This window comes from Saccostrea cucullata, unplaced genomic scaffold (genome assembly GCF_032062105.1).
Source record: "Saccostrea cucullata isolate Sc308-1 unplaced genomic scaffold, CSIRO_AGI_Scuc_v1 ctg10657, whole genome shotgun sequence".
Taxonomy (NCBI): domain Eukaryota; kingdom Metazoa; phylum Mollusca; class Bivalvia; order Ostreida; family Ostreidae; genus Saccostrea; species Saccostrea cuccullata.
This window is the reverse complement of record NW_026923712.1, coordinates 1-8,389: the sequence shown is the minus strand read 5'-3', so window position 1 is coordinate 8,389 and position 8,389 is coordinate 1. Positions and strand designations below refer to the sequence as shown.

Here is an 8,389-nt window from a genome sequence, read left to right as displayed (position 1 = left end):
TTGACTTTAGTTTGTTTTCCATGGCATTAATGTTATCTTAGTTTATATTAAAATATATTTATATCCTTTTCTCAATATTGCACGTTCTTCCCTTTACAGATTCGTTGGGTGGTTCAGGCAGCTAATGCACGCATTAAGAGATAGAAATATCTTGCTCATGAGCTTCCCACAAACCAAGTGCCATTTATCAGCGATTATATAAGAATCGTATGCGACATCTCTAATAGATACCTCAAACCTCTGTCTACTGGGAGTGAAGATGAAAATCTGGTGCATTCTTGCTGCTAAATAGTTTTAAAAAAGTTAACCCTCTAAAGACATTTGTCGAGGAAAATTCTCTGGATAAAAGGTCCGTGAACTGGGAAATTGCATTCGATTCTTTTGAATTCCCTAATCTCAGTGAAGAAATCCGACACTTGACCTATGGAGTTTATCAACTTAAATTATTTCGAAGTTATATTCAAGAGTGTCTGGAAAGGGATGTGGATATCCTGAATCACAGTGAGTTCCATGGGCTTATTAAGGTTAAGATTCAAAGTCGTCACGTTTCTTCCAAGCAGTATTTCCCTTGGATCCAGTTTTCTGAGTCTGAGATAACTGCCTGGTACTGTAGAAGGATATGGAGATAACGAACAGTATTCAATCTCAAAGTCCATAAAACAATACAAAGTAAGAGCAGAGCAAACACGGACCTCCGAAACATCAGAGGTGGGATCAGCTGCCATGGAGGAGTGAACATCCCCTGCTGACCGGTCACACCCGCCGTGGGCTCCTTGTCATGATCAGGAAATAACAGAATAATCCGTCGTCAATTCATTTCAGTGTATAAAAACGGACTAACAATTGGTATGAAAAACGTCAGTCAGCATTTGACTCAATGATAAATTGTATTTGCTGACAAGGTCATTTTATCGACCATATAGAACTTATGAAATGATGACTTTAAACGAGACTGTTGATATTCTTGTTTCATCAATTTGCTTGTCAATAATTTACCTCGTTTTAGAAATTGTTCATACGTAGAGCATGCTCTTGTGTATCGAATCAACTGAGATATATACACTCCGTATGCAGGTGATGAAGGTACTAGTATATTGCTGCAAAAGAAAGGGAAGTTGACGATAAAAAAGTTAAAGTCGTCACGTTTATCATATAGCTTGGTTGTTAGGTTACCATTAACGTCTTTTTCAAGTAAAATATCCAAGTATGAAACAGATGTGTCAGATTCTGTCGTGTCTTTAATCTCAAGCTCTCCTGGATATATCGTATCGACGTAGGAATGGAAATTACCATTGTTAATTGACAAAACGTCATTGATAAATCTGAAAGTCGAGTTGAAGGCCACAGCAAGTGTTTTCTTCTTTTCACGCATAAGATTTTGCATAAATTTAGCTAATAACGGAGCGCAGTTGGTACCCATGGGAATTCCAATAAATTGTTGGAAAACCTGGTCAAAAAAAAAAAAAAAAAAAAAAAAAAAACACATCGATATTGTCAATCAGAAGCTCAAGCATCTTCTTGATGTCAACTTCAGAGTACTTGTGTGTGCAATCAGAATCTGTTTAAACAAAATAATTTTGCAAATGACCAATGACCAGATAAGTAAATTTACGAGTTCCATTTTTATTGAAGAAGCAGCTGTCAATGATTTCAAAAAGCCTGGATTTTAATTTGTCGTGGGGAATTGTTGTATATAAAGTTGAAAAGTCGTAAGTTTTTAAGCTATTGATTTTTTGTAAAATCTTGTGGTTTCAAATCGTCCAAAAGTTCTTTAGAATTTTTTAGCATCCACATCTGATCCACACCACTTCTTGAATAGTTGCACAGTACGCTTGAAGTTTTTCCTTCACTACTGTCAATATCTTAGTGAGGAGTAACGAAAGAGGCTTGGTTGAACATTTACTGGAACCCGCAATGTATCTTTGTTTGTAAGGATTCTTATGAAGTTTCGGAATCCAATATCATCTGTCTTCAATATGAATTGGTAAAAAAAAAAAAAATAAAAGTCACCTGTAGATACTTTGAGGTCTGTGAGAATTAGTTTTTAAAGAGCTCATGCTATCTGAAAATCACAATATCAATTCTAGGATTTGATTAGACCTCAGTTTGATAAATGACTGCAATTTATCTATTGTTGTGTATGACAGAATATGAAAGAAATGAAAGGGGAGAGCTTTTGACCTTTTTTTTTCCTTCATCATAGTTCAACATATATATTATACAGGTCTTTATCTATGTAGTGAATATAGGATTTTTACAGAAACCCAAGGTATTACATAGTAATAGTCATATAAACACCCTTGAATATTGTACATTTGATTAACATTTCAATACTTTCCTAAGAATTTGCACCTAATTTTTATAAAGTCTTTAAGTTATCACACAATGTTGAAGTTATTGCATTAAATGATTCAAATCAGTAATCTCAGGAACTAACTTTTACTCAGGAGTAAATGATCCAAAAATCTATAGCAAATCTTATGATGTAAAGTTTGCAAATTATTGTCAAAGGTAGTTATCTCAATAATCTCATGCTTTGACCCTGACAAAGTGTCCTATAAAACTAAGTGTATTACGCTAACCTTTTCTGTGTAGTAAGCATATGAAGTGTATGAGATAATAAATAATATTCAAGATATTATTGCATCACAGATTATTGGGCACCTGCATCTTGATGTGGGATATTAAGGGACCTTTATCATATTTCAATTTCTAAATTTAATTATAGGGCACAATACACACATATACACAAATAAAATATATTTACATTTCCAGGAAAGTAATAATTACATCAAATTTAGCATCTGAATATCTATGTAATTTCTAAGGGGTTATAGAAATAAGATGAAAAATAAAAGGTTTAAATGTATACTTCTCATACATAACAACTGTCTTCAATATGAGTTGGTAAAAATAAAAAGTCAGCTATAGATACTTTGAAGTTGGTGAGAATAAATTCATGCTATCAGAAAATCATATTTTCAATATTTGATTTGACTATAGATCTCAGTTTGATAAATGGCTACATCTTATTCATAGTTAGTGTCTGACAGTAAAAGATACAATCCTGGGTCCTTTCTTTGTCATCCTGTAAACCACAGTCTTTGATGGTACTGGTTAAATTGGTTGGAAATCATATTTATCTATGTGCTTCTTAAATCCTCCATCCTGTTTGATTTTCTTGTTTCAGTGTTTCAAAAGAGGATATTCTGTTAGTCTTTGCATAATCTGATAGTCTTTCACCATTCTGAGAGTAGACATAGATCATTTCCACAAGCCCTCACTAGAATATCCTGGAAAATAAAAATAATGTCTTAGTTGAAAAAAAAATTTGTTATGTAATATAAGCTTGATGGAATTCTAAATATAGATAAAAAAGGGTATAAATACAAGGTGTAACATCAGATTTTGACTTTTCATATTAACCATGGGTAACACCTCCAGTAAAGAAAAGAGTAAAGGAATGAGTAAAATTCAGTTTGAAAAGAGAGTTCTTTCAGAGAAAGATGTAGACAGAGGTATACCGGTTAAAATAAAAAAAAGATAGCATTATTGAGATCATTTCTCAAGAAGAATATAACCAATTATGTCCAGAAAAGGATGATCCTAATGTTGTCAGAGATTACATAGAAAGATCCTTGATTGCAGAAGAAGCTAATGAAGAATATAACCATTTATTACCAAAAGAAGGTAAGAATTACTATTACAAAATTATGTATTCTGATAAGAAAGTTTTCACTTTCATTTGTTGTGCTTTTGACCATTTTAATTGACCTTATGGTCAAGATTGTGATATATACACTCTGATAATCATTTATGATGTCTCCATGATGTTTACCTCAAAAGTTTGAATCAGGGTATTTGTGTTCAAAGAGCTGAAGAAACTATACAGACAGATCTATAATGATTTTGGAAGCATGCATATTAATTAGGGTAAAGGAGATATAACACTAGATTATTAAAAAGAAAAAGAACACAAACTCATAGAAATGATATTGAAAGTACCTTAAATGAATAAAGTGTCATGCTCCAAGGTATTATTTTTATAAACAGGAGAAGGGTTACAACAGTCCCATGCACTCATAAGAAGATCTTGGGTAATAGAAACACCAGGAAATTTTAATTCCAAACAATCAGGTCATCTTACATCAGTTATAAGGTTACAGACTTTATACATAGTCATAAGGGTCATTAAGATTTCTTTTCTGGTCATCCTAATGAACCACATTATAGTATTCTTTCCCTGTGATATAATGTTAATATTAAATGGAAAATTCAGAATTCACCAGCAATTGAAGTGAAAACTTGCTATCTTTACCAACTATGCTATTAAGGAAACTGGGGTTAACAAATTAGCCATATTTAACTTATTCTATAGATATGCTATCTTTAGCTGTTAACTATCATTTGGCACAGAAAAACTTCATACATTTTAGTTTTAAAATTTGATCATGAATTTTTATGCCTTTTCTTGTGAAGGATATCAATATGGTTTAAACATGACCATGACCACCAAGCCCTCTTTATTTAAATATATCATTTATTTATCAATTCAAAAATATAAACATGCATATGTAACAAAAAAAAAAAAATAATTAATTAATAAAAGTTACAATTGTATCTCATTGAAACTTTACCTTCAAGTTTGTGTGTTTCTATGTTGATTGACTAACTGTGTATTTCCAAAGGAAGAGCAGCCAGGCTGAACTTCATAGAGAATTGATTATAGATGGTTAGGAACAAAACATATTTTCCATGTTGAGGACTGTAAAAATAAAACCATTTTTTTTAATATGACAGAGTACTGCATGAAACAATGCATGTTTAAATACAACATGTACAATGTCAAAAAAGATCATGAAAATATTTGTTTTTAATCTCAAAAAATTGTTTTTAACATTAACTCCAGATGAGAAAAGTTCATCATGTTATTTATAGATAATAAACAAGCACAACTAATGTATTAATACCACAAAATAAAATGATTATCAAATTAATTATTTAGACACTAAAAGACTTTTTTCTTAACAGCAGATTCAATATTGGTTTAATACCTATCTGTACTGCATACAGAAAAATACATCTTTTTTAGCATATACAACATGTAGTCCTTCATTTTTTTTTTTTTTTGAAAAGCTTAAGAAACAAAAGTGAAAATGAAAATATATGTATGCCATATATCACACATATTTAGAATTAAAACAAAAAGTAAATGACTTAGGATTAATCTTTTGTAAATTCCTTCCTTTTCTCTTATTAGATTCCTAATTAATATCTCTTTGATCACCATTTAGTGAGTCTGAATTCCATGTGTAACATACATAATGAATTATGAAATTATGTCATATAATTTACACAAAAGGATTTAATAATATTCTGAAGATCCCTTAATCATGTGTTAATATATTTTAGGTTAAATAAGGGTGTGCTTATATGAATGTAAGTTAGAGATAACAGATCACATAAGTATTACACAGTCATTAAATTAACCATATAAAAATGCTGAAATGCAAAGATGACCTTCATAGGAAAATGTAAACAAATAAAAAACAAGATAAACTTACCAGAGATATCCAAATATATGCCCAATAAGTCTATCCATTAAATAATCCAGTGAAATAACATCTCAGCTGATCCTGAAAAAAAATCATACAATTCAGTGATACACAAATTAACCTCATTTTACAATGTAAGTAAAGCAATAATTTACAGATAAAAGGAACAGAAATGTAAAAGATACCATGTATTTTACCAAAATTAAGTGAATATTTTTCTGATTGAAATTCAATCATAGAATGACCCATCATACAAATATTAAATGCACTCTGAGTTACATGCAGGTTATATAACTGTAAATCACATGAAATGAGGATAAATACAGTATTTAAATTCAAAATAGAACTTTACATAATAATGATTAAATGCATTTAGATGATCTTCATAGGAAATGTAAACAAAAATAAGACAAACTTACCCGTGGGATAGGTCTGTCAGAAAGGAGATTTCAAAAATGAACACGCTCTCAACATTCACATGACAAGAATGCATCAGGATGTTTACTTCCGTGGTCATGGAGAAATTGAGCTTTATACAAGAAAAGCTTCATAACATAACAATCATCAAAGTAAAACAGAGGAAAAACAAAAGATAGTCTTACATTTTTTGAAAATCTAAGTTGACTTCTTAGAAACAAAAGTGAAAATGAAACTTTAATTTACAAGTGTATGACGTCATTTTTACAAGTGTATGACGTCATAATGCATAGGGTAGCTCGCTGACATGGATGACGTCACAATGCATAGGTAAGCATATTTTTTGCACACGGCCCTAAACAAACTTGAATCGCTGCCAAGTATTTACTTGTGTAGTCAGCATATTTTTTGCACACGGTCTCTAAACGTAGGTTGCTGCCAAGTTTTTGCACACGGCCCTAAACAAAACTTGAATCGCTGCCAAGTATTTACCTGTGTAGTCAGCATAAAAAAACGTAGGTAAAACGTATTTTTGCACACGGCATTTTATAGAGGATGCAAACAGGTAAATATAAGGAAAACACAGGTAAAAGGTATATTTCTTTTTGCACACGACCCTCAGTTTTTTGCACACGACACTTTATAGGTGATGCAAACAGGTATATAAGAAAACGGAGGTAAAACGTATTTTTTTTTTTTTTGCACACGGTCCCTAAGTTTTTTGCACACGGTCCTTTACAGATGATATAACAGGTATATAAAGCCCAGGTAAAAAGGTGCACACGGCTCATAGCATATATAAACGCAGCTGGAGAAATATCATTTTGAAAAAGTAAAAAACACAGAATGAAAAGAAATAGAAGCAATGATGATACTGGTTTAGAAAATTCCCAGTATTATGGACACCTGAAGATTATAGGAGCTCCCATGGCAGAGAATCTAATAAAAGATGCCGTGGAATTGGATTTGAATTTGGACAGTATAGATTTTCCTGAAAGAATGAATAAAGAAGATGGTTATTTTAAATACCATTTGGACGGAATTGAAGATCATCTAGTGAACAAACTTATACAATACAAATGGAACCAAGATGAATGATGTGGATGAAAGGTGAATAAATTGAACACCAAGTGTTTTGCTCTTGAAAAAAGATGGAAAAACTGAAAAAACAGCAGTGGATTTTGTTATATTAAACACCAATCAAAAGTCATTCACAAACACAAAAATGATGAAAGATATTGAAGTTTGTATGATTCAGATGGAGCATGCTATTTATCGGTAAAAGACTGAAGAAAAAACTAGGGAAACCAAAAAAAGCTGGAAATTGTTGAAAAAATTAAGAAGAAAATTGTATATTGTATAAAATTTTCATAAAATTGCTGTCTTCTTTGTGTTTTGTTTGTGTGTGTGTGTGTTCTTGTTTTCACTAAAACCAGTTCAAACCGGTTATAGGACTGTCTAGACTGTGAATGCGTGACGTCATAATCACATTCTTGAAATGTTTTTTGCACACGGCGCATTTTTACCTGTATAGTCAGCATAAAAACAAAAACGTAGTACCAACGTACCAATGTAAACACACCCCGTATTTAGGGATAGGTTAGGGGATAGGGTTAGTTAGGGCTAGGGGGATAGGGTTAGTTAGGGTTAGTTAGGGTTAGTTAGGGCTAGGGGGATAGGGTTAGTTAGGGGTAGGGGGTTAGGGTTACTTAGGGTTAGGGGTTAGGGTTAGGGTTAGGGTTAGGGCTAGGGTTAGTTAGGGTTAGGGTTAGGGTTAGTTAGGGCTAGGGTTAGGGCTAGGGACTGTAGCTTTTAAAACGAATTTTTTCCCATAGTGGTAGTCGCCTGCAGGGTTAGGGTTAGGGAGAAAGCCAAGAAAACAATGTATATTACCAGTTTCTAAACCACATCCAAGGCCGAAATAAGAGAGAGATTGACTAAAGCAGCAGGATAAGACTCAGCAATTGCTAATCAAAACGCTAGCACAAAATCTAATATCCAGGACGAGAAGGGCATTGTCCCCGTTGCTTCAAGCCAGGAGTTGAATCTCACTGCGAGACATGGAGACCAGTCCTTCGGATGATACCGTATAAACCGAGGTCCCATGTCGCAGTAGGTGATGGCACGAAAACGATTTCTCACTGCTCAATGGCCTTGAGTGCCAAGTATAGGACAAAATTTGCAGCTCTCCACCGGCAAGTACCGGCGTCTCCATATGAGTAAAAAATTCTCGAGAGGGACGTTATATAAACAATACAGTATACAAACAAACAAAACAAAGGAGTTACTGTAAATGTATTATATTTAGCGTGTACAATATTTGGCGGAAATTGATTTTTGAACAAGTTAGCGTAGATTTGATTTAGCGCATTTCTTAATGTTCTTATTAATGTATATATGTTTAAGACATTTAGCGT

General features: G+C 32.7%; 1 long non-coding RNA gene across 1 annotated transcript; it reads right to left on the bottom strand.

The window, feature by feature from the left end:
• Positions 1-1,996: 1,996 nt before the first annotated feature.
• Positions 1,997-6,143, bottom strand: LOC134264746 (uncharacterized). The gene is made up of 4 exons (XR_009991607.1): positions 5,975-6,143; positions 5,565-5,636; positions 4,638-4,765; positions 1,997-3,293 (listed from the first exon to the last, which is right to left on the bottom strand). It is a non-coding gene; the product is annotated as an uncharacterized LOC134264746 (long non-coding RNA).
• Positions 6,144-8,389: the final 2,246 nt, after the last annotated feature.